Source organism: Aythya ferina (assembly GCF_964211825.1).
Source record: "Aythya ferina genome assembly, chromosome: 13".
Taxonomy (NCBI): domain Eukaryota; kingdom Metazoa; phylum Chordata; class Aves; order Anseriformes; family Anatidae; genus Aythya; species Aythya ferina.
The window spans coordinates 17,749,998-17,775,016 of record NC_140311.1 but is presented as its reverse complement, the minus strand read 5'-3'; the positions used below and the strand labels follow the sequence as shown (position 1 = coordinate 17,775,016).

The window sequence follows — 25,019 nt, the reverse complement described above, 5'->3', positions numbered from 1 at the left end:
GGTGGAGTTTGTCGTGTTGGCTTCCACTCATAATTGAATGAAATTTAGGAGTATGCTGATAACACAAGCACAAGGGCCTCTGAACACTGTCTGGTAGCTATGTGGAGAAGCATGGAAGGAACTGAGAGAATTTGGCTCGCTAATAAATAAAATGACCCGTGGGGGGTGAGTTTATTCATTTCCCAGTGGAAATGCGAAGCTAGAAGCAGAAGGGTGGTGAGAGGGGGAAGTGATTACCCGCATGTGTAAAAGCCCTTGGGACCACAAGTGATAATTTGGGCTAAAGGTTATCCCGGGGCAGGCCTTGTAGCTGTGGTGAAATGTTATTTTCAAATTGGTCCCAGCCGGGACTTCACAACACGGCGATCCATCAGCATCCCAGCACAGCTTCCCTTCGGGGAGTGATTCCTTCTGACAGACTGTCAGGGGGATGCTGGCAGTGCAAACAATTGCGAGAGTGGGGATTATTTTTTTGTCTCTTTTTTGGTAGTGATGTTTTTATCCCTACTTTCACTCAGTTTAGAGGAACGCGCTGCTGGTAAGGAAGCTGTCAAGGGGGAGGACAGCACTGATAAAAGGGCACTAGGGATGGTGTCTGTCCCTGTTATAAAAAATAAAGTGCTTTGTGGCATGATTATTTATTTGTGTAGGAAAATATAAGGGATTCAAATGAGGTATCAGAGCTCAATTTCGTCTCACATTCTGATCCCATTGACCTCAGAGCGAATGGCTTTAATTTTCTTTGCTGACGGTGTTTTGTCTGTGACTGTGGGGCTCTGCAGTTACCTGCATCATTGATGTCGGTTTAGGCTGAATTATGATCTTGGCTTGGGTCATCTTCAGGTGTGTTTTGTTCAGTTTGATGGTTTTGTCAAGTGGATCGAGAGCATATGGAGAGAAAATGCTTTTTAGCTTTTTTTTAAAAACAGGTATAAATAAGCTTCTTCCATCCAGGTCCTCTCCGTCTTCTGTCTCAGCTCCGTGCATCATCCCTCTCCGAGCACACTGTCAAATCTCACTTTGCTTTTGCCAGAGGTTGCTCCTGCAGACTGATGGCTGCGTTTCCTCTTCTCCAGTGCCCTTTGTTCTCTCCCATCAGACTCGACCTGCTCGTCGTCCCTTCCCTGCTTCCTGCCTGCCCCTGGTCTGAAGCTGCTGGCAGCCACATTGGTCCCATCGTCTGACTTCCAGTGGCCACCTGAACCCCTTCCTTTTCTCACCACGTCTTCGTTGCTGTACCTAACACCTGTTTTGTCTTCCCCACGTGGCATAGAGTAAAACCCTCTGGACGGGGTGCCAGTCCTGCTGCTGGTGGCATCCCAGGAGAGCTGCTGCTGGCCAGGCTGCTTGGCCGGTCAATAGCGACTGCTCCTCAATCTGCTGCCCGCTCCTTGGTGACAGCTGTGTGATAGCCCGATCAATGTTATGATTGCCACTCGCGTGACGTCCTCCTGCTGCTTTGGGGGTTAAGTAAAAGGAGAGCAAAAGTCCGAGAGCCTCTGCTCATTTCCCCCAGCTTGAGGATAAGGTGGGAACACCACAGATGATTAGCTGTATTTATTTTTTTATCTTGCATCAGTTTTCAAGATTTAAATCATCTCTTAGTGTTTTCAGTGACAACCCTGGAAGTATAAATATAGAAACCACAGACAGTTCCCTGGAGACTGAAGGCCTGATATGTGAATAATCTCACCTCCCACTTCGTAACAATATCACAGGGGAAAAAGGTGCATTATGCATGCCCACAGCCTTGCTTCAGCGGTGTCTAGCCTGGCGTGTGAAGCGTGTGTGTAAATATTTTAAGGGTAGATCTCAACCCAGCGGCGTGGGAGAGCCTACACAAAGCAGCGGCGGGGCTCCCGCTGGGGTTTGTGTGCCCCGTGTCCAGAAGCCCGAGCACGCCGGGGCTGGGCAGGAGACTGCTGCTGTGCGGGGCGTGCGGCTCACCGCAGCTGGGCAGCATTCTTCTCTATGTGATGCTAACGTGTGCCTCTGTGTGCTGCGCAGTCACCTCATCTGGTAATATTTAAAAACGTGGTGCTCTGCTTTACCTTCAGCAAACGTCTCTGGAGCATGAAATCGTTCTCAAAGTGGTAAAATCCAGCCAAGTTGTTGGAATAATGATGGGACTAACAGGGATGTTCCAAACTATAGAGGCCAAGGCTTTTGTTCTTCAGTTCTTTTGCTTAAATACACCTGTAGGATGTGTTACGGTGGGGACCTTGACCACTGGGGCATGAGCAACACGCCCTGCCCTCTGGCTGTTCTGGGTGGGGAGGAGAGCAAGCATGGGGAGGAGAGCTGTGCCCTCGGAAGCACCGGCTTGTCAGGGCAGTGCTGTCCATACTGGCACAGCTGGACCAGCGAGGGGTGAAAATCAAAGGTAAAGCTCTTTTTTCCAGTTCAGGGGGTGAATGCTTCTGAGGAAATGGGACACAAACGACGTGGGCTGTGCTGAACCGCATGCTGCTCCAGGATTGCCCGCTCAGCGCCGTGCTGCAACGGGAAAGCTGAAGCAGAAGGTTTGTCAAAGAGGGTGGTGCCTTCGCATGTGGGAAACAGTAACCACTGAGGCTAAACACAGCTGAGAAAAGGACTTCTGGTAGATGGAACAGATGCACCTAGCTCCTGTGTTTTCGCTGCTGACCAGCTTGGGATGCCTCTGTGCTGGAGGAGCTAGCGGCTCTGCAGCCCAGCTCCTGTAACCCGGCCATTTTTGCGCTACCCTTGGTGGTTTCTTGGAAGAGGAAATGGGAACTTTATGAAGTCTGGGAGATGTAATACAGAGACACGGCCTAAGTGCTTCAGTTCTGCATCTTAATCTATCTGGATGTGCTGAAAGCCTGTGAGCAACCGCTGAGAACAGAAGTCATGCCTGAAGAACAAATCACTCCTGGAGCACTTGTCATCAGCACATCTCTGAGGGCTTTATTAATGAGGCTGCTTTCCTCATTTCTCCTTCACAGCTGAGGAAACCAGTACTGAGAACAACAAGGGGAACTGATGGAGCAGGCTGGAGCCAGGACCAGAGATCCTCTGTACTGAGACACAGGAGGAGAGCTGTCCCTGTTTTGGGGCTATGGAAGAGGCCCAGTAAGGCTGTTGGAGAAGTCGCTGCGGCTCGTACTGGCCTGCTGGCTCTGTGCAGCCCCCAGGATCATAGCACTACATCAGAAGGTGAATGGTTCTTGAGTTCCCTTACTAGCAGCTCTTCTCCTACCATCTCTTCAGGACTGTTTTGCTGTTAGGAAGGCGATAAAGCAGGCTGGTTATGGAGCTCTGTCAGGAAACTCTGGCCTGGGGGCAGGCAGTTTGTTTTTCTGCAGATCACCTTCCTCGTTGTGAAAATGGTGCTCATATCATTGCACAGCCCAGCTGTAGTTCCTCATAGAGATGCCCGAGTCCAGGTTCTTCCACATACACCTGTCCCCATGATGTGTGATCACTCTGGCACCTGGAGGGAGATCCCAGCTGCTTCTTGGGATCCTCTCTGAGGTGCCCAGGACCCGTGACTGCCTTGCCAGTGTGCTGCTCTGCGTGTAACACGTGGGACCACAGAACTGGGGAGGTGTGGAACAAGGCACGAGAGCAGATCTGGGTGAAGTTTGGCCTCCACATTACGTAAGGAGTCTGTGGCACTGCAGGGACCTGAACCCAGCGTCCTTGTTACCAAGCCACCACCCTGCACCATGAGCCCGCTCGGTTTTGCCCCGAGCCCTGCGTTCCGGCCCTGCCCCTCAAGTCTGGGATTTAATGATGTCATTTCCAAAAGTTTTGATTGATGGCAAGCCAGAAGGAGATTAGAAGATCCTGCAGCGCATTAACAAACCACCCCATTGATTTATCTGCAATGAAGATCACCCTAAACAGAGTGCTCTGATTTATCCATCTTTACTTCAGGCTGGTAACAGGAGGGACTGATTTAGTGACACAGGGCCCAGCCATTAGTGTGCTGTGTCCATAAATCGTGCTGCGCATGTGTTGAACGGGGATTTATAAACCCCAGTCAGACTTCCAACCTCGCCCTGTCACTGGGATCCCGGGCACCTTGCAATTTTCTGAGCTGTGCGAAGCCTCGCCAGGTAGAGGAAGGCACCACCCTACCAGGGGTTTCTTCCCTTGGAGCCTGGGGATGCTCTGTGCCTTGGGGCTTGGGGAGCACATCACCTTGGGCTCCCCTTGCTGGTTTCCCTTGCTCATTCACAAGGCAGCAGAAGGAGGAGGAGGATGGATGCAGAGTCACCTCTGATGGCTGGATGGGGGCGAGGGGAGGGAGCCGGGCTTTATGCAGCCGCCTGCAGTAAGGGCTGGATCTTTTATTGCCTGCTGCTTTATGGTTAGTCACAGGAGATTGGCGTGGGGAAGGGGGGAGATGCAGAATTTGAAGCTAGAAGGCTTTGCAGGAGTCCTTCAGTCTGACTTCCTGAATTATTCAGGCCGTGGTATTTTGCCTGGTAACTCTCACAATGCAGCTAATAACTTTGTAACCGAGCTAGGCAAGTGTGAAGGGATTTGAGCATCCCCTCCTCACCCCACCCCCCAGATTTGCTCTCAGATGTGTGCTGCGCAGGAGGAGTTCTGTGAGGTACAAAACACGGCTGTGCCTTTGCCCTGCAAAGCTGTGGGCTCTCCGCCTTTGTGATCTTTTACTTTATATCAGTGCTGGGCTGTAAGGATCAGCAAGTCCTACATTAGAGCTGTGTGGTTCCTGGTTTTCCATGAGGACATCCAAGGTGCAGGAGATTCTTCTGTGCAGCAGGAACACTTAATGCATCAGCTGCATTCCCAGCTGCAGCTGGGCACTGGTGTGCTTTTAAAAAGGAAGCTGGCTTGGGCTCCTGGAACCATGTAGGGTTTTAATTAGATTAGGAATTAAACCCAAGTACCCCCCACTACGCTCTTCCCAGTGCTAGGTAATGTGAGATGAAACCTTTATTATAATTCTGGTGACGTGAGTTTCAAAACTTCATAATGCAAGTAATGATGCTCTAAACGTGACCTCCTGCATGCTTAAATCAATCAAGCTATTACCATTTCTTACATCTAATCAATCATAAACAGAGCTGCAGGAGGGCTGAGGAAGCTGTCCACGTTGAACGTTCTCCTGAGACTCCTCTTTGGACAGGTTGCCTGAATCCCCGTGACTTACCGACCCTCTCCTGCCCTGCCTGCGGTCTGGTCCCGTGATATGGCAGTGGGGATAGCTGCACAGCCCGGCCGGTGTCTGTGAGTACAGATGAACTTCTTCACTCCCTCCAACAGAAGAGGAGTGTTTGTGCCAAAAAGAAGCACCAAATATTTGCCTTTATTAGCCAAGCCAGGCAGCAGGCTTGGCTAAGAAAGGCTAAATAAAAAAAAAAAATAAAATAAATCTGGAAAACCTTTAGAGAAACAGAGGCTGAAGAGGGAGAACGTTGTGATTAAGAGAAAGCTGCCTCGGAACAATGGGCTGTAGCTGTCAGTGAGCACTGCTGCCATTTTTAGCATTTGCTAGGAACATCCAGTCTTGCAGAGAAATACTCGTCCTTTCCTTTTCCGCCAGTTATCACCTCTGCCAGTCGCAGTGTTTACAGGTCTGCTTTTGTCTGTAGAGCTGATGTGATAACCCTCTTCTGCTTAGCAACTGCAGGGAAATCTGGGACAGCCCTACTTTTACTTACTGAGACTCAGCATTAAACATTGGAGTGAAATCGGTAGCAAAATTCCTACTGACATCAGGAGAGGTAATACACATCCAGTGAAGTTTTCTGTTTTTTTTTTTTTTTTTTATGGAAAAGTCAAAGTTAAGGCTAATCTGTTCTCAAGTGATGTCATTTAAATGAAATAATTGCTTTGTTTACACAGCAGCTCTTAGATCCAAAGCAGATGGGGTCATTGTGTAAAGGGCTGGACAAGGCAGGCTCTGCTTCGGAGACCTTATCAGCTCAAGTCACAAGTCAGGAGGGTGCTTAATGCGTGTCCAACCCCGGAGCCCGCAAATAGCTCCTGTGACTTCAGTGGGAGTGCTCACATGCCTAACCTTAAATAAGTGCTGAAGTACCCACGGCACTCTGAGGAGCCAACACACAGTCTTTCTTGAATCTTTCTTGAATTTTGGTTTTCGCTTTTTTTCCAGCTCCTGCCTTCCCTGACCTTCTGCAAGCCTGTGGAGGGCTGATAACTGTGTTTTCACAGATAGGCTCAGCCAGTGCACTTTTAAAGTAGCAATGAAGCTGACCTCAAAAAAAAAAACAACAAAATACAGAACATCCTCAAACCCCACAGGCTGTGCTTCCCTGCTCTTGGGAATTTCAGATGGATAAAGCTGTTGGAAAGAGCACTCTGACTGTAAAATGTAACTGTAGGACCTTGGTCCTTATAAATAATAACTACAATAAGCCTTGGTCTCTTCTAGGCACACAACAAAGAGCAGAGGATCTGGTAGAGCCTTCCAAAACTGTCCCAGACAGAGTAAAAGCAAAGACAAGGAGATGTGCAAGACAGAAATGCCACTCGAAGGGAGCACGAACCTAACCTTGTCAGTATTTCTCTCACTGTATGTCTGACAGAAAGGCTTCTATCACTTTTTAAGAGCTTTGATAAGCAGGAAGGAGGTATTTGTTTCTTTCTGCTGGCTCTCTCCCCCCATATTATTTACCCATTTACTTGATTTCCCCCTCTCCTTTCATTTTCTTTTTAAATTCTTACATCATGAGGCACATTAAAGGTGTCACCACAAGCTCCACGCACACAAGGAGGCAGGAACGAGCTCCTTAATGTTTTGGTCACGATAACTCATCGTTCGGTGGCACTGCCAGGCAGTTGGAGGAGCAGGGAATCGCCATTTCCTTACTGAGCACATCTGCAGAAAGCAGCCTGTGTAATCCTGCCACATCAAACCCAGACACTGAATCCTTGGTGAAGGTGTTGAGTGAGGTACTGAGTTCTTTTCTTTCAAAAATAAAATAAAATCCATGGAGTGCTAGAGCTCTATCAGCTTAGAAAGGAAACCCTTAAAAATAGCTTCGCCTGTTTCAACCCAGCTGACTTTCTCTTTTGCTGCTCTGTACATTGTAAAATGTTAACTGTGATTTTAAGAAGCTGACATTCTGCTTTCTTTGACGTGTTTGCCTGCTTTCTGCGTTCTTGGGCAACTAATTGCAAATATTGATGGCGAGTGTTTGTTGGGGGGATGAAAACAAGCCCCCTTCCTTTGAAAAGTTGCAAGTAGGGATGGAAGCTTTCCTCCTGCTCTCTGATTCCTGCAAGTTGTACTGACAGAGACCACAAAGGAGTCCAGAAAGCTTGAGCAAATTTCCTCTTAACTGTTTGTTTCACATCGAGGGCGTTCTTTAGGCGTGCTTTTCCCGATGGTTTCCTGATGCCTCACTGCAGGAGGCTCCCACACGGCAATTCCTCCCGGAGAGCAGCGGGGCAGGTGTCTGCGTGGGGTGCCGAGGCACAGCACGATGGATCAGGGAGCCTGGATTCTCGGAGCTGCCACTTTTCTCCCCTGGGCATCCCTCCTCGCAGAGCCTGCTGCGCTTGTGGCCTAGTTTTCAGGAGACGTTTCTGGCAGCGGTGGCGAACGCTGACATTTTCTCCCCCCTCCTCGTTGGGTTTGAGCTGAACACCAGCGCAGGAGGAAGCTGGGGGCTGCGGGTGCTGCATCCCAGGGTCGTCTTGGTAAACTCTGAGGTGGTCAATGGTCGCTTTTCCCCATTATTTCGATCAGAAAGAAGTTTCTGCCTCGTCCTCCTAGTAATAGAAACGTGAAAATTTCCGATCCAAGTTTCCTTATGGCCTTTTTCTTCTTCTGTGTTTATTTCTAGTCCCTGATCTTGACTGGCTGTTGTCTTCCTTGGTGTTTGCCTTGGAGGTATTTCTGGATTGCAGCGATGACCCCTCTCAGCCTCTGCTTAAGCTAAAAAAAGCCAGCTGCACTGGTCTCCTCGTGGAGGAATCTCCCTTATCCTGGTTGTCCTGGCAGCCTCTGGCCTCCGAGGTCAGTGAGCGTGGCCAGGAGGGGCCCACACAGCGCCCACCATGCTCTGCTCGCTTCCCCCGGTTTCTGGGCTGTTTCAAACAGCTTTGCCTGGCTCAGGAGCAACGTGTGAGTTTATTGCCTCCGTGGCTTTGGTTTTAAACAAAATCCAACAAGCACGCGCTGACTGCAGAGGCATTTCCTGCTCTGTGCAGGGCTAGGACTGGGATGTGATTCCCTGGGGAGCCAAATGGTGCAAGGTGCTTTGGGACTGCCTGGGCGCCGCGTGGCACCTGGCTTCTTCCTTACTGCTCAGAGCCCGTGTGAGCACAGGAGAACGGGGTGAGGAGGCAGAAGGGCCAGCCTGGAAGGGGTAGCAAGCTGGCAGGGAAAGCAGAACGATGAAAAATGCTGCTGGGAAAAATCTGGGAAAACCTGGCTGTATGTGCAGCAAAGGTGGGTGAAGTTGCTGTGCCGTTTGAAGGTGAGGAGAAAGGAAGTGCCTTGCCGCAGCTGGAAAACACAGGACAAAATTTTCGTCAGCGTAACAGGGAAATTGATGGCCCTGCGTGGCCTTCTGCCAGCAGAAGATCAGGCCCAATATTTGTTTTCTGAGTAAAAGGCTTCAGTCAATCTTCCAGCCTGCCTGCAGAACAAAGGAGTGGGACAGATTTAATGCTTGTTCTGTTAATTGCCCGACGGCCATTCTTGCAGCACGGATCTGTGTTTACGTGCCAGAATAATTTGGGTTTGTGTCTGACACAGGAGATGTGACTTGTGGAAGGACTTCAGTCTGGGCTGTTACCCCGGGAGGACCGGGGACATGAGGGCAGAGCCTCCCTGCCCATTCTGCGACTGGAGACAGCGCTCAGGGAGGAGCTGTTCCCAGGGACGGGCAGAGAGGTGAGGGACATGTAAGCCCTTTGTAAAGCTGAGGGAGACGATGGGAAAGGGAGAAGAGAAGGGACAGGAAGGTCCTGAAGGGTTTTTCTTCAGCCTGGCGTAATTTGGAGGTGACACTTCATACGTCAACTTCAATTAACCCATTTCAAAGAGCACCCAGCCCAGACGTCTGATGCACTCTGAAGACAGTGACTGGGGGGTGACCGACACAGCCAGGGACAGAGAGGGACACAGTTGGGGCAGAGAGGGAGGGTGTTGGGATGCAGGGCTTTGTGCCAGGGCTGTGCTGTCCCTGATCTGTGTGACTGCATGCAGTCACCAGCGTGGGGTTTCCCCCTGCTCTCCTTACTGCACGTTTGTGCTCTGGTGTGTCACCTCCAGGTATCTTAAACTGTGGTTTTCTGCAATGCTCCTAATTTGAGTAAGGTTGAAATCAGAGTCTCGTCTGGGTGTCGAATGGTTAATGGAACAGAAAGCGAACACCTGCGTCTGCAGCCTTGTCCCCTCCGATGCAGCTGAATAGCATCTCAGGATGGCAGGGAAATAATTCAGCAAAAGCAGGCCCTGCTCCGTGGGAGATGAATGAAGCTCAAGTGAAGTGGAGGTCACTCGTGTTAATCTGAAGCAAATAGGATTGTGGGACAAGGGGAAGAGGGCGAACCTCCTTTTATGTACAAATTCTATAGCTCAGAGGCTTAGGAAACACTTCATAGTAAACATTTGCAAAGTAGCCACGTCATTAACCTTCTCCGAGGGGAGAGACGAATGCTTTTCCTGCTTCGTTTTGTGCAGGTCTCGCATTTTGGTACGTATGCAAATCCTGCGGGGTGGCAGCGTCTCATACAAATAAGCTTGAAATGCAGAGGCAGCCACACAGGGGAGATGGGCTGCCTGCCCCGGCAGCTGCAGCGAGACATCACGGGAGGAGCTGGGAGAGGGGCAGGTTTGTAAGGAAGCAGCAGGGAGAGAGAAGAAAACCAGGAATCCTCCTGAAATGCTCGCACAGTGGCAGAAAGCCCTGCGTCCGTGCTACAGTGCTACCCGGTATTTCTGATGACCTAAAAAGCATCCAGCAAGGATTTATTTTTCTTTGTCCTCATCCAAACTTCTCAAGGCATGGGAATACACGAGCAGCTCGTGGCTGCGGGGAACCGGGGAGCTGATGGTTGGGAAGAGGAGGTGATCGGGACCAAAATGACTGTGGAAGGTGATGCAGTGATGGATCACGAGCAGGCAACTTGGTGGGGCCCCTGGCTGGGTGTTGTAAGGAGGCTGTGCCACAGCTGGATGTCACGGTGCTGCCGTTCTCTGTGCCGTGGGCAGGCTGAGGCTGTGAATCAGTTTTTTCCTGCTGTTTAACATGAACTGCTGACGTGCCTGTATTGCATTGTCCCAGTCACAAGCCTTCTTTGTCTCTGATCCCTTTGCAATGTTTCCTGGTGAGCTCGGTAGGCATCATTTCATTCCTGAAAATTGTATTTTCAGGAATAAGTCCCCAGGTGTATCTTCGGCTGGGCTTTCCCTTCAAGTGTGCCAGGGGCCAGCACCAATTCTCGTGATTGGTGACAGCAAAACCAAGAGAAATCAGACTGGAAGCTGCTAAAAGCCCCCAAGGATGTGAACTTTGTTTCCACCAGACCTTTCCGGGGTCAGGGCTCATTTGGCCCTCGTGCCGGAGCACTCCTGCAGTGCTGCCTGCCCGCTGAAGGCCAGGGGGGCTCAGCAGGTGCCCGGAGCCCCGTCTGGCAGGCAGGGCAAGGGGGCAGCTCCAAGCTCGGGGTTGCTGCTGTGTGTGGGTGCAGCCTGAGCTGGCTCCCTGCCGTCAGCGAGGTGAGACAGGGAGCAGTGCAGCTGCAGACTCGCACGTGCCTGGCTGGAGCCGTTCCCTCTTGCTCTGTGATCTTTATTTCGTAACGTGCAGCCTGACTGCATGTGATGCTCTGGCTGCAGACGGCGTTGTCACATTGAGGATGAATTGCCTCGGAGCCTTTGGGCTGTTTCCTACTCAGTCTAGGAAAGATGGGATTTTCATGTGATTTCAAAGCTTAGAGCTCTGGTGAACATATAAACCATGTTTCTCCGTTTGTTCCTCACTGCTTTCGATCCCTTCTTTTCCATTATCCCAATGCCTTTGGAAACTTCACTTTCAAAGCAATAGGCAGTCTCTCAGGCCCCAGCTCACTCGACTTTCCTTGTGTGAGCATCACAGTTTGGTAGGAAACGTGACATTGGTTTGAAATGGTTGGCAGGCAAGGCAGGGAAAAATACATCCGAGTTGGTAAGGGGGAGAGTGATGTCTTTTACCTTCAGAGTTTACAGACATTTTTCCCCTTTTCATCTGCCAAACACCAGGTATCTCAGCACTGTCTGCAGCTGCAGGGTGTCTGTCTTGGCAGGGATTACCTCGGGCATGCAGCCTGGGTGAAGCTGCTGTGGGCACCTCCTGGGCGCTCTGGCTCTGCGGCTCAGTCCCTCTGTGCTCTGCCCTGGGTCAGTTTTAGATCTCCCTTAGCTCTCCTCTGGTCACTCAGGAACTGATTGTGTCATGGGAGACTGTGGTATTTCATTCTGTAGCTGTTCCTCCTCTTGTGGGCTGCAGCTTTCAGGAAGAAGCTGGGTTGGACTCTTCCTTCAGTAGCTGGAAACCTCCCTTCTGCAGAGGTGATGTCCTAGTGCCTGCTCCCGGCAGCTCTGCCTGGGCAGTGGCAGCAGCGGGTTTGGGGGGTGAGTTCTTGATCAAACACTTACCATTTGCTGAAGGCTAAGCAAGCTAAACTCAGCTTTTTCCCTGCGCAGACCATCACCCTCTGAAAGCAATCTGTAGACAAAAACCTGTTTTATTGTGGCAGAGCTTTCCCAGCTGGTAGGTTCTGGGTGTGGAACCAACTCTTTGGTTAACATTTCGTTTTCACGGCCTGCACCAGTTTGTGTCCCCCCGTAACACAAGTCATGCTTTCCTTTCCCCAGCTTCCCTGTGATGCAGAAGAGGGAGTGTGGTTGCTGCTTCGTTTTGTGGAAAGGAGCACTGGGAAGAGTCTTGGGTCTTCCTTTCTCTCCCTCTGCTGTTGCAGGCAGCCATATCCAGTGGTGATTTCCATGAGCATTTTGGGTTTCGTGCCCCGTCATGGGGCTGTTCCCCTCTCTCTGTAGGTGGAAGCCATCTCCTAGCTCATGGTGTAAACTGATGGGCAACCTACACCCATTGCCCACATCATCCAGGAGGAAAAGCGGGCTGCAAAGGCTGTATTTTAATTAGACCACAATTTAATTAACACACCTGTGAATACAGCCAGGCTGCACACTGCGATTTTCTTGCTCATTCCCATTTCTCTGGGGATTTGTTACCGACCTTCCTCTCTCTGGAAGGAACGTGGGAGCCGGCAGTTCTGAGCTCTGTGTCTCGCAGTGCCATTGATTCGCTGCTGACCTTCTGCAAGTCCCTTTGGGTTTTACTTGTAGGGCTTTAGTTTGTAGGAGAGAGATGAAAATGCTTCCCTTGCTTCTCAGCCTTTACTGGGAGCCCTAATTAACCGTTTGGAAGCGTGGGGCTTTAGGCTACAGGGTGCTGCAGAAGCGTCTTGCTGTCGGGATACAATGAATAAGTAACAGCACACATGGCACAGGAGTTCCCAAACTGTGTATTGCCATGGTTTATTTTCATGATCTGTTTACTGCATGCAGTCTGTATGAGTCATACTGTATATCTTCTTAGTTTTTGTTGCTGTTGGAGAAACCCTGGGTAGGCAACATCAATATTCTGCCTCCTAAAGTGCTCACTCAGTGGTGCCGCGATCCCAGGCGATGGGAAGCTGGCCCTGCTGTGTCCTGCTGGTGCTTTGGCTGCCACTTCTCAGCCTCCAGCTCCCCTGTGGCAGCCCTGTTCCCAAAAGGAAGGGGCCAGTTCCAACCCAGCAGTCTGACCTCCCGTGTCACACAGACCACAGGCTTTTACCCAGAGAGAACCCAGCGCTTCCCGTAGGAAGTTATCGCAGTAGTGGTGTAGTTCTTCTTTCCAGCCGTTGTTGTGTTGCTCCCCCTGCTTTTGTTTAAAATAAATAATAATGAAAGACTCAAACGCCCACTTATTTCAGGATTTTTTGCTGCACAGGTACATACAGTGTTTGAGATGCATCTTCACCTTCCCAGTACCAAACCTCAGGCACTGAGGCTTCCTGAGTGCTCTCTGCACTATGAATTATCCAGACTTTGAATTCTCTTCTGTTATCTCTTTGCTATCTCTGTGCAGTTGGACCTAGCCCTTCTTCAAGAGCGAGCACCCCAGCAGCACTGCAGCCTGGTAGTGACATTTGGTCACTTTTATCATCAGGAGTGTGCAGATGCCTACCTGGGAGAGTTTAGGATCTAGGCCTCCTGCTTTAGGTGGCTCTCTGCAGGATGAGTATCGGTTTCTGGCTCCAAATAAAAGGTTGCTGAAGGTGAGAAAACGAACAGGAGGAGGTTACCGAATGGGGAGAGGACAGAAGGGAAAGCAGAGGTGCGCCGGGTGCTGTGATCTCAAGGAAGGTTAATGCCTGTGTCTGTACAAGAAAATAAGAAGAGCTTGCCCTACAGGGTGTTAATTGCAAGCGTAGAAGGATGAGTTTGGCGCCCTGTCAAGGACAGTTGTGGAAAGAGAACACAAATCCTAAGCCCATGTGGCTCAGCGATAAAGTGGCTCTGCTCTTTCCAGCGCCTGTGTCAAGGAGACCTTCTCCATCTGAGCATGTTTTGGGTGTGCTTTTGGATGTGTTTCATCCTCTGTGCTCCAGTCCTGTGCTCCTCATCTCCCAGCAGCCTTCGTCTGTCAGCCTTGTCACTGAGATTGGCATGTTCCCACTGCTGCCAGCTTCTCTCATTTTGCCAGGCTTCTTTCACAAAGCCCCCACGAGTGCAATTATTGCCCTGACGAGGACAGGTGCTACAGGGCTCTCCTTCGGTGGGCTGAGCTCATTAGGCTCATGGGCTCTGCTGGTCTCCTCCCCATTTGAGGGGAGCAGAATAAGCAATGAGGCCTGCAAATGGTTTTTGACTTCTGCTTGTTTAAGGAAATAGTCTGTGGTGCAAGCTGTGCAGATCTGGGATCCCTTTGCTTCTCTCTCCCCGAAAAACTGGCTAAATTATAAATACCGATGGCTGTCCTCCCGATGGCTATCATGCAACTGTGGTGATAGGTGTGCGATCAGTCATGGCACAGCCCCTCCTGGCTGTCAGCACCGCCTGCAAGGTTATCTGGGCATCCGAGTCCTGAAATCTTCTTTGCAGCTGCAGACCTTAGAAAGTGAGGTTTCAGGGGCTCAGATGGACTTCTGAGGAAGAAACCAGTGTATATGCTGGAGGCATGTATATATATATTTATGCATTTAACTCTGCTTATCCAGGTCACAGAAGCATCGTGGAAAATCGGAGCTCTCCTTTCCCTGTTGGCCTCTGGCAGGAGCCAGCGGTGCCTGTGTGCGTGGTGGCTGGAGAGCTCCGTGCCCCCCCAGGTGGCTTCGTAAAGGTTAATTAAGGAGAAGGTGCCAGCAGATGGCACTCCTGAATACACAGCACTGTCTCTGGGTTTTGCAGGGCCTCCATCACTTCGTTTGGGCATGTGCAGCAAAAAGTGCACTCGCGTACTGAATCCGTGCCCGTGGCTGCCAGCAGGTAGCCAGAGGTGCAGCAAGCAGCCAGCCTTCGGGCCAGCGATCTCCTTGCCTTGTTTGTTCTCCTCGCCTTACTTGTGCAAAGCTCGGGCAGCTCGTGGGGAGCTGCCAGGAGCTGCCTGTGGGCCAGCACCCCCAGGGGAGGTGTGGGGAGAGGCCGGGTGTGGATGGCACCCGAGCTGTGCCCCTGCAGGGCCGCAGCCCACCTGGGTGCATCTTGGTTTCACGGCTTTGGAGACAACAGAGGGAGGAAAATTCCTACGTTACACGAGGGCTCTGTCGCTTTGGGGTTGTCTTTCTGAACCCCAACCAAAAGAGCTCTAAAGCTCTCAACCCCGAGGTGCTTTTTCCTGTGGTGCTGCGAGCGGCTGGGGCCGGGCCTCGTTGTGCCAGCAGTCGGGGAGAGCAGTGACATTCAGCTTCCACTAGGAGACAAAAATGGCATCACGGGCCATCTGAGGGCACGTCTGCAGCAGTGAAGGCAAGGTATGGGCTCTATTTCTGAGCCAGGAGAGCAATCTGTTCCCAGTCTGCGGGGCTTGTCAGCCCGGGAATGATTGGTGAGGCAAAAGCAAAGGCTGCAAAGCTCCTGCCCGGCTCTGGTGAGAGCAGGTGATCAGGGATTCGCTGTGCTACCAGAAGGTGACTGGCAGCCGTAGTGGGAAGCCATGCCAGTCCCTTTTGCCACAGCAGTTGTCCAGACACTTTGCTCCCAGCTGTAACTCGCCGTGCGTGCCGTCCGGCTGTCCTGGGCCACGCGTTGTTCGGAAGGAGCACGGCTGCTGCGCAACACCAAGTGGGACAGCACAGAGGCTGCGCGGGGCATTGGGTGTGAAAATGCATTTTGCAGGTGCAGGGCTTAGAGGAGGCAGGTGGTGAAGGGACCAGACCTCCAAAGGGGGAGATCGGCCTCCTCTTCCCTCTTCCTTTGCTGCAGATGCTGGCAGATCGGTTCTCTCTGGGGGGTAGAGCCCACGTCCCGCATGGTGACAAGTTCAGAGGAGCAGAGACTGGGTCTGCCTGTGCAGAAAAGCAGAGAGCTTTTAGCTTAGTTTGAAGCCACGCCACCCATCACTTACCACCTTCCGTGCCTCTGGCTGCAGCCCGGGCTTGGTGTGCCTGCCTGGCGCCGGGGCAGGGGGCTGCCTGCATGACCTCCAGGTCAGGGTGGCTGGGCTCGGTGAAGGTCCTCCCTCGGGACCTTCAGCCCAAGTTAATGTCAGCTGAAACGGTGGTGCTGGGTGCTTACCCACCAAACGGTCCTGCTTGGCAGTGCAGGTCTCCACCTACCAGCTGTGAGCTGCCTCACGCCCTGCTGTAAGGAGTGAGAGTGCCCTGGGGCTGCCCAGCACCGCTCGGCCCCAAGCTCTGCCCCAGGAGCTCCCTCCAGCAGTGGATCCTCACCTGCCACCTGCAGTGTGGCCCAGGCAGTGCTTGCCATGTGCTTATCTCCCCCGATGAGGAGGGCTGGATCTGGCATTTTCTTGCCTGCTTTGCTGAGACTTTAAAGTTCAGGCATTTGCTGCCCTCGCCGTGGGACAGCAGCTGTTCCTGCTGGGGCGAGCACCCATCGCCTCCGTGAGCGGGAGCTCTCCCTGGGGCTGTGCAGGGTAATTGGCCCGTTTCCCTGGTGTGAACCGGCGGCTGTGTGAGACAGCTAATGGGAAGAAGCCAGGGTAGCAACAAGATTAAAAATACATGTGAACAAACATCTTGTTTTGACTGCAAGGATGCGCTGAAGCATGAGAGCCTGGGTCCCGCAGTAAGCCAGAGGTAGGCTGGGCTGGCATGCAGGCTGGCGGGTGCACAGTAAGCAACGTGGGCAGCACGGAGGGCAGGAGCCTTACACCGATGTAAACAGGAGGAATGTCACGGAATCACCTACTGCATTCCTCTGCCTGCTGTCAGCTGGAGTCCCGAGTGGACACGGCATCAGGAGAGCAGCTGGGGTGCTGCCAAACCCGGTACTGGCCGCTGGCTCTGTCCCTCTGTGCCGGCAGCCTTGCTACGGGACAGTGCCTCTCGCTGTAAGGCTTGTTGGTATGGAGCTCACCTGCCACCGAGAGCAGGGAGATGGGTCCCGAGTGTGGTGACCCCATCCTGCCGGGCCCCCGTTGTTCAGTTAGGCGAGGCTGTCAGGGAAGGTGGCGCAGAGGCAGAGCGGGTGCTCCAGTGAAGCGTGCTGCTTTCTGGTTCATGCAACAACACAGTGCAGGCATTTAATTGTAATTTCTATTTTAGGGGTGATTGTTCTTGGCTGGATCGGGTCCCTGTAACTCTTCACAAAGTGATGTTCAGTTAGTTGAAGGCTGTCAACACACCCCAGTCATTTTTCTCTCATGCAGTGAAGGGTTTTTGGGGAGGGAGGTTTATGACATATCCGTGCAGAGCCTGGCAGGGGAGCTTCTCAGCTACCTGCTCGGGTACTTCCCTGACAGGGGAGGCAGTCCTGGTACAGGGGCTGCACGCACAGCCTGCAGGGGTGGATGCCTGCTGCGAGACTTCTTCAGGGAGCAATCCACTTGCTGACAGAAGATGGCTTCTCCGTTTGTGCTGGGGTCGCCACACACCACAGATCCCTCGGGGTTTCTTGTGCAGCAGAAGGCAGAAATACCTCACGGAGGATGCGAGGTCAGGGAGCCCGTGCAGGTTTGTAGCTGTGAGCTCTGTGAGAGCACCCAGCCTCTGTCACCCTGCTGGCATTCCCTGACCCTCCTGGAGCATCTCGACCACTGGGGTGTCACCGGCTGGGGGTCGAAAGGGGACCCTGGGCCAGCACAGCACGGCTCGAAAGCCTCGCCCGGTCCCTGTCCCCAGGGGCAGCGATGTCCCCCACTTATCTTGGAAGTCTGACCCTCCAGTGCCATGCTGCCTATTAGCAATTCCAATAAAAATAATAATCGGATTCATGCCATTGAGTTTAACATTTTAATGTCAGCTGGGGATTTCTTCCTGATCCCAGCTTCTGCTTAGGTGACACCTTTAAGCAGCGGATTAATAAGCCTGGCTGTGTTCCCTGAGCATCCTGCTTCCCCAGCCAGAGACGGGGGCTGAGGTGTGGGCTTCCTGCACTGCCGGGCTCTGTGAACCTGAGTGATGCTGGTCGAAAGGTCGTGTTCACGATTCTGGAAACATCATTGCTTTTTATATTTGGTGTCAGTCTGAACTGGGTGGAGAACAAAACTGCTAAATTTGCCCTAACTTACATGTTCTCTCATCCTGTAGGTTCAAGCTAAAGTTACGTGTGCTTGAGACTTTTAACGAAGATGGTCCCTGAAGGCTCTCAAATCCAAGGCAGGTCTCACCCCCTCCCTGTGCTTTATCTTGGCTCTAGGCTCTCATGAGCACACCTTTCGCTGAACGTACCGCTTGTTAATCTGGGGCTTCACAATTCTTCCACTCTTGAGATAAGACTTGTCAACCCTGGGATGTTTTGTAGTTGGCAAGGCATTATTTCTAGGAGAAAAGCCCGACTTTATTTTGCTAGAAAACTCATGCTCCTCTTCGAACTTACCATAAGAAATTTCCTCTGGGCTGGTGGCCTTGTGTCTTCAAGCCAATGCTTGGTCCTGCTATGCCATATCAAAGCAGACCTTGACTTGTTTGGTGCCTTGAAAGATAAATCTATGGAATAAACTTCTCCATGGTGTCTGTACCTGCACGGGTGCTTGGCTGGGCTGCCAGCCTTTGGGTTATGGAGTTCTCCTTATGGCCAAGCACAACCCTAGGTTTGGGGACAAATTGTAGCACAGTACCTCTTGGTGTGAACAGATCTCTCAGCACTCACATCTCACTGGCTGTGCCCGTGGTGAGCCGCAGGCTGTGCCGTGTTGCAGGGGAAAAAAGCAAGGAGGGTGCTGGAAGGGCTCACAGACAGCGATGAGAAGGGTGAAAGGGTTCTCTCCCCTAAAAAAGTAACCACACTGAGGGCGTGTTGGAGGCAAGGCTGATTCAGGCTCTGGTAATTCCTCTCTGTACACATCGGTTTGTGTCTGGCATGTTTTGCGTTTACTATTGTGATGTGGTGATCTCATAAAGCTCAAAGTCCTTTTTCTGGTTCCTGACAAATTGTTTGTATCACCCAGGTGGTGTCAGTCCTGCTGCTCTAGCCAGTGTTAGGTACACCAAAGATAAGAGATGCTCCTTAGATAGTGGAGTTGATGTCTGTCTGCTATAGCCTGGAGCCGTCGGTTCTTTAGCTCAATGGCAAGTACTTGGCCTGGTCAGCAGTTGGAGAGGTTCCCACCCGTTAACATTGCAGGTCACAACCCCAGCAGCCTCAGGAAAAGTATTTTCGAAGTCAAGACACACATTCTCCAGCATGCTTGATCTCATTTTGAGGCTTCAGCCTAACGTCCTGCTGTGGAAGTGCTTTAAGACCACAGACAGCCCTGGTCTCCAGTATTCCAGCTGCTGGAAGGACGCTGCCCTGAGCAGGCATGGCTGTGACATGTAGCTGTCATGGGGTGTTCTCCAGGCAATCCAGTCTTTGTTTGTGGAGTGGGAACCACATAAAGACCTTGCTCGTCTCTAGCCCTTCTGGACTGATGCTATCTGGATGCCTGTGGTACCTTTGCACTGCACCGTGTCAGTAACCTGGCATCTCCAGTACTCACGGGCTGCCACACAGCGCCCTGTGCTCGCCATCCATAGTGACTTTGTTCAAATCCACCTGTGGTGGAGCTCCACTGACATCAGTGGGCTTGTCACAGCTGTGAAACAAGAGCTCCCTGAGATTATTAGGTATGTGCCACTCCTGTTCCCGTTCTGTGGTACAGTTACGGGACAAAAAAATCAAAAAAGAAACAGAGTTGTTGGCCTTGGCCCTGATTGTCCTCAGAGTTAATCAGCAATAACTCCACTGATGGTATGAGAGCAAAACATGGGTGAATACACCCAGAACCAGGCCTGTCTGTGCTCCTCGACTGGAGGTCTGAGCAAATAGGGATGTCTTATTTGGAGCTAAGGAAGATTGATAAGTGCAGAATAATCTATATATGGAACCACTGTAACCACATCACCAGCAATAACTCCGTATTGCGCTCCTAGGAAGATTAATCTTATTCCTCAGCAGGAACTGATCTTGTATGAGATTAATTCTCAGATTCACAACAGTTGTGGGGAAAGTGGATCTTCAAGAGAGAGCTGAATGAGCAGGAGAAACCACACAGAAGAGAAACCAGATCCTGATTTCCGGGGACAGGAGAAGGAACCAGCAAAATGAAAGCAGCCTCAGCGGTCCCACCTGCTTTGAAGGAATCATTCAGACCCTCCCACGTGGAGACGCTGTGGCACTGTAGCTGAGGGTCTGGGATATCTTCAGGGTGCAAATCAGTCTGGCTACAGGCCAGCCAGAGGTAAGTCAGCACAGGCTTGGAGACTGTGGCTGGATTACCATGGGATGATGCCTGAGCTGCAAGAATGGTTTGCATATACGAACAATTTTTTTGCTTGGATTATATTTGCTTGGATACAAGCTTGTGGCTCCAGGGAAATTTGGGGCTCACCGGGATGCTCCCCAGACCCGAGGCCCCGCAGCTGGTGCTCTGGGTGGCTGTAGCATTGGTGGCTGTCACCACCACGTGGCGGTGTCCTCATCTTAAAGAGCCTCTGGGGTCTCACGGGGGACTTGGGAAGCTTCTCTGTTTCGAAGTGGTTCTGCTGATCTTGCCCTGAGATCATTTTCTCTGTGGGATTTTACACAATGAGGCTGACCAGAGCCAGTGGTGCTGGTGCGTGTCCCAGGCAGGCGCCGTGCCGTGGGGCTGCGGTCACTGGGAAGGACGGGGCCCCGCGGGCTGCTGCGCACCTGGAGGTGGGCAACTTCTTTTTCTGCCTGACTGAAATTCTTGGGAAAATGTAGGGAGATGGGGATTTACGGTATCCTTAACCATTAGGGGGTTTGTTGATGTCGCTGGCCTTTGGACCAGGCCCTTGTTGTGTGCCCAAAGCTTTGTGGGGTCTCTGTGCCAAGGCTGTGATACCGTGAGGAGCGAGGCCAAAATCCCGGTTCTCAGAAATGCGAGCAGTGTCACACCTGCCTCTAGGAAGTCACCTCCACGTGTGTTGGTCTGGGATGCTGCGATGCCATGGTTACTCACAGATCATGAATCAGCCTCTGGTGGGCTTCGTACTCGGGTACACGGGTCATCTCTGCTTGTGTTAAGAGGAATGTTGTGATGTGGCGGGTGTTTGACTGCAAACCAGGCGGGGCTGGGCTCCACTGCTTATCCTGGAACCCCCCGACCCCTGCCCCTGGTTCTGCAGGGAGCTGCAGCGGGTCCTGCCACAAGCCGCCTTCAGGTAGGGCTGTTCGTCCTGCTGTGCCTGTCGGAGGGTGATTTAAATTGCAGTTTCCAAAAAAAAAAAAAACCAAACCAGTACAACAGCTGGGAGTGACAGCGGGGATCTGTGGGAGGCAGCACTGCTCGGTTAGTGCACAGGCAGCGCTGCAGTGCTCCCTGCCTCGGCTTCCCCAAACTGGAGGAGCAGCGCTGCTGGGCTGCCCGGCCTCTCGTCAGAAGCGTCGCTAATTACAGCTCGGGCAGTGTTTCGGAGTACAGCCGTGAGCGGTATCGGCGCTTATTGTTTCCCTGTTGCGAAACCCTGACCCAGCACAGGGATCTCCTCGCAGTCATTCCCATCCCTTTCCGAGAAGCCTGATTTGTGAGCCCGGCACCTAACGTTGTCCCGAGAGGTTTTTGTTGCCTGCAATCAGCTCTGCCTCTGTCATAGCTTTGAATTTTATCTCACACGGCCCCACAGAAGGAGAGCAGCACGTGCAGTTTTAGGTTCCTGGAGGTGGGTTGGATCCCGCTAGATTGTTTATAAGTTGTGGAAATTCAGCAACGTTTTAATGAGGTGTAGCCGTGGCATTATGAAATGTATCTATTAAACGCAGTCCTTAGTAGTTGATTGGTATCTAATTGGTATATATTAATATTCTTATTGCATCTCAGTGAAATCCACAGCTGAAGCATTAATTTTGAGTAGGAAAAATATGATTTGAGGTAAAAATATAAACTAAAAGCACAGCTGCTCTTAATATGAAGGCTTTATTAATAAACTCTTACCCTGACTTCAGCAAATGTTTACAGTACATATTTTTAAAACAGACGAAGATGACATAAAGGAAACATTCTGTCAATTGTTTGCTGTAAGACTGATAGTTATCTACAGATAACGGCGGTACGATTAATAGTTATCCACAGAGGTATTTCCCATCTCCTCTTCATCCTTTTACAGGAAAGCCTTTTTCACAAGCGATTCCTCAAAGTGAGAGCGGGCATTGGCCTCTGGGGGTTGGTCGCTGGGTCTGCAGTCTGGCAGCCGAGCTTCCCCGCGCTGCGGCCACCATCCACGAAGGTTTCGGGCAGCCCCAGCGCACGGCGACTGCAGCCGGTGGTAGGTGCCCTGTGAGTTCACTGGGAATGGGGTGAAAACCACAAGCAGGACAAGGGGAAGGATATTTAACGAGGACAACAAGTTCCCTGGGGCGAGGAGATGGCGCGTGGCTGGACCCCGTGCCCCCTGCCCAGGCTGCGTCGCCATCCCGGGCACCTTCACCGCTCGGGGCCCGCTGCGGTGCCGCTGCTCCATCCCTGCCGGGCTCTGGTGGGCACCAGGCCCCGCGGCTGAGCAGCTGGGGACCCCTGGGTGCTGGAGGCGGCCGGGCCCGCTGCCATCGCTCTGTGCCGCCCGGTGGTTCCCGGCTCGCCCAGCTCCTTGCCAAGCAGGGCTGTTGACCGCTCCGGCACTGCCAGACGGTCCCCTCTGGTCCCCTCACCTCTCCTGCTCCCTCGGAAGCCTTCATGCTCCCTGCAGCCCTCCGGCGGAGGGGCTCCTTTCCGTGACAGCCTCGTTAGGTGGCTATCAGGAGCTGTTAGCAGGAGCTGCCACCAGCCAGGTTGTCACGACAACCGGGCGCCTTCGGAGCCGCTGGGAGAGGTCTGAACCTCAGGCGAGGAACCAGCCCCGGCTCCCTGCAGCTGCTCACCCGCAGCCAGTGGCTGGGAAGCCGTGACAGCACGGGCACAGCAGGCCCCCAAATTGAAGGGTGGGCTGCCAGCCGCCCTCCCCGGCCCTGCTGCGGGATACTCAGGAGCCTCGGCTGCAGAGCCGGGAGCTGGGAGCTGGGAGCTGGGAGCTGGGAGCTGGGAGCTGGGCTCGGCGCTGCTGCAGGACCAGCTCCGGGGCTGCTGCTGCGTGCGGGAGGCCCCCGGGCCCCGCGCTGAGCCCCGCTCAGCACCGCGGTGCGGCTGTCCCGCGGTGGGTGCCGGCTGCTCGATGCCTCCCCTGCTCTCTCACTCGCAGGCGGCCCCGCTGGGTGCTCGCCCCGCTCCCCGCAGCGCCGCCGCTCGCTCCCTGTGCCCGCGGGGCGCAGCGCTCCGGGGCCGGGGCGCCCCCAGTGCCCCCCCCCCGGCCGCTCCCCGCCCCGCCCCGCCCCGCCCCGCCCCTCCCCGCCAGCTCGCGCCCCCCGCGCCGCCGCGGGCCCGCCGCAGCCGCGCGGGGGCAGCCAATGGGCGCGGCGGGCGGCGGGTGACGCCAGGGGCTGGGGGGGCGGCGATTGGCGGCCGGCGGGCGGCGGCGGCGCGCGGGGCCGGGCCGGGCGCGCGGCAGATGGGCTGCGGCGGGAGGGGAGGGGAGGGGAGGGGAGGGGGCGGCGGGGCCGGGCCGGGAGGAGCGGGGGAAGCGGCACCAGCACCAGTGCCACCAGTACCGCCAGTATCACCAGTACCGCCAGTACCAGCAGCGCCAGCAGCATGACGGCGGTGGCAGCAGGTAACGGCGGCACCCCGCGGGGCGGGCCGGGCCGGTGACACCTGTGCTGGGGCGGGGGCTGCGCTGAAATCATTGATTTATTATTATTATTATTATTATTATTATTATTATTATTATTTTCCCCTTTTTTATTATTATGATGATGATTTTTATTTATTTTTTTTTATCCGCTGCGCTCGCCCTGGGAGGAGGCTGCGGAGCGATCGCGGCCCCCAGCTGCCTCCGCTGGAGGCCTCCCGGCTGTGCCCCCCCCGGCTGGGGCTGGGCTGGGGCTGGGGGCTCCCCGCCCGGCCCGGGGACAGGCTGCGGCCCGGCAGGACGGGGCCAGAGCCCCCCCTGCTCCTCCTCCTCCTCCTCCCCCACCCCCGTGCCCACCCCCCACCTTCTCCCGGGGCCGAGGGGGCCGGGGGCAGCCCCTCAGGGGCCGCGAAGGAGAGGAGCGGGCAGCGGAGGCCTCCCAGCAGCTCGGCCCCAGCCTGGCGGTGGGGGAGCCTCCAGGGGGTTTGGGCAGTGGGTGCCCGGTGGGGAGCCACGAGCAGGAATTTGGGGTGGCTGCGGGATGGGGTTACGGCTGCTGGAGCCCAGCGAGCCGGGACATGGGCTGTGCACAGAGCCTGCCACGAGGCCATGTGAAGGAGTGGGATGGGATGGGATGGGGTGGGATGGGATGGGATGGGGTGGGATGGGATGGGATGGGATGCTCGCGGCCTCCCCGGGCACAGGACCAGGCAGAGGAGGTGCGGTGGGTGCTGGCTGCACGGCTGTGGCTCTGCGCCCCGACCCGCGCGCACGGCGCCTCTTCCCCAAGTGGCTCCAGACAACTCCAAGTGAGTCTGAGGAGCTGCTGCGAGCCCTGAGCTCCCGTTACAGGATTAAGTTTCCCGGCTCGTAGGCCACCGCTCGCAGCAACAGCCCAGGACGCAGCTGTGGGAGGCATTGCCCGGGGCGAGCTGCTCCGGCTGTCCCGGGCACCGCGCTCCCCTCGGGGCTGTAGCACGGCCTCGTGGTGTGGCTGGCACGGGCTTCGTGCCCTCGGCACCAGCAAGCCCCGTGAGGCTGGGTGAAATCCCGGTCCCGCTGAGGCTGGTGAGCGTTCTGCTGTTGGCTGTAGTGGAGGACTTCATCTCGCACAGCCTAGAAAAAACTTGGCGTGAGGTCATCTTCCTCTACCCCCAGTATTTCTTGGCGAGGCACAGGTGAGAGCCGTTCGACCCTGTAGGGTGCAGCCCACCCCAGCTGGTTCCTGGCCTGCCTGCTTGGTGGTGGTCCCGTTGCAGGTGCTGTTTCCTCTGCCTAGAAGCTTCCTCTTTTTCCTTCAGTGGTTCAGTGGTGACCCTGGATCCAAGTGTTCCTGGAGCTGATGGTGAGCTGGGGTCAAACTCCTCCTGGAAGCTGGAGGCCTCTCAGAGCTGCCTTCGGCTCCTTTGTTTCAGCTACAGCTGCACAGAGCTCCCTGTGGGGGACGTGTTGCCAGATTTGTCTTCCAGTCCTGCTCTGAGTGGGTTCCCTGTGACTTTGGGACGTTAACAAGGCTTTCGGTCTGTGCCTACCTGCTTTGAGCACTAATTTCTGCTCCTTGCTGTGCTACACAGCGGGCATCCTCGGGCCTGGGCAGGTGGAGATGCTTGTCTCAGCCCCGCTGTCATTGGTGTGCCTCCTGCTCCTGGGGCTAATTGTGTGTTGGAAAAAATGCGAGCAACATAAGGATGGATGTGTCTGTGGCTCGC

The 25,019-nt window shown here is 53.8% G+C and overlaps 1 protein-coding gene across 8 annotated transcripts in view; it reads left to right on the top strand.

The window, feature by feature from the left end:
- Positions 1-25,019, top strand: part of PAK3 (p21 (RAC1) activated kinase 3) — a 119,881-nt gene that overhangs the window by 25,775 nt on the left and 69,087 nt on the right. Inside the window, exons 3-4 of one of the 8 annotated variants that reach the window (XM_084535068.1) lie at positions 17,737-17,805; positions 18,773-21,915. The exons of 3 other annotated variants lie outside the window; for them this stretch is intronic. The gene's annotated coding sequence lies outside the window, so the exon portion shown is untranslated. Of the gene's footprint in view, positions 1-17,736; positions 17,806-18,772; positions 21,916-23,170; positions 23,293-24,632; positions 24,656-25,019 lie in introns of those variants that run through there. 4 more of the 8 variants (XM_084535069.1, XM_084535070.1, XM_084535065.1 and 1 more) reach the window with 4 other exon arrangements.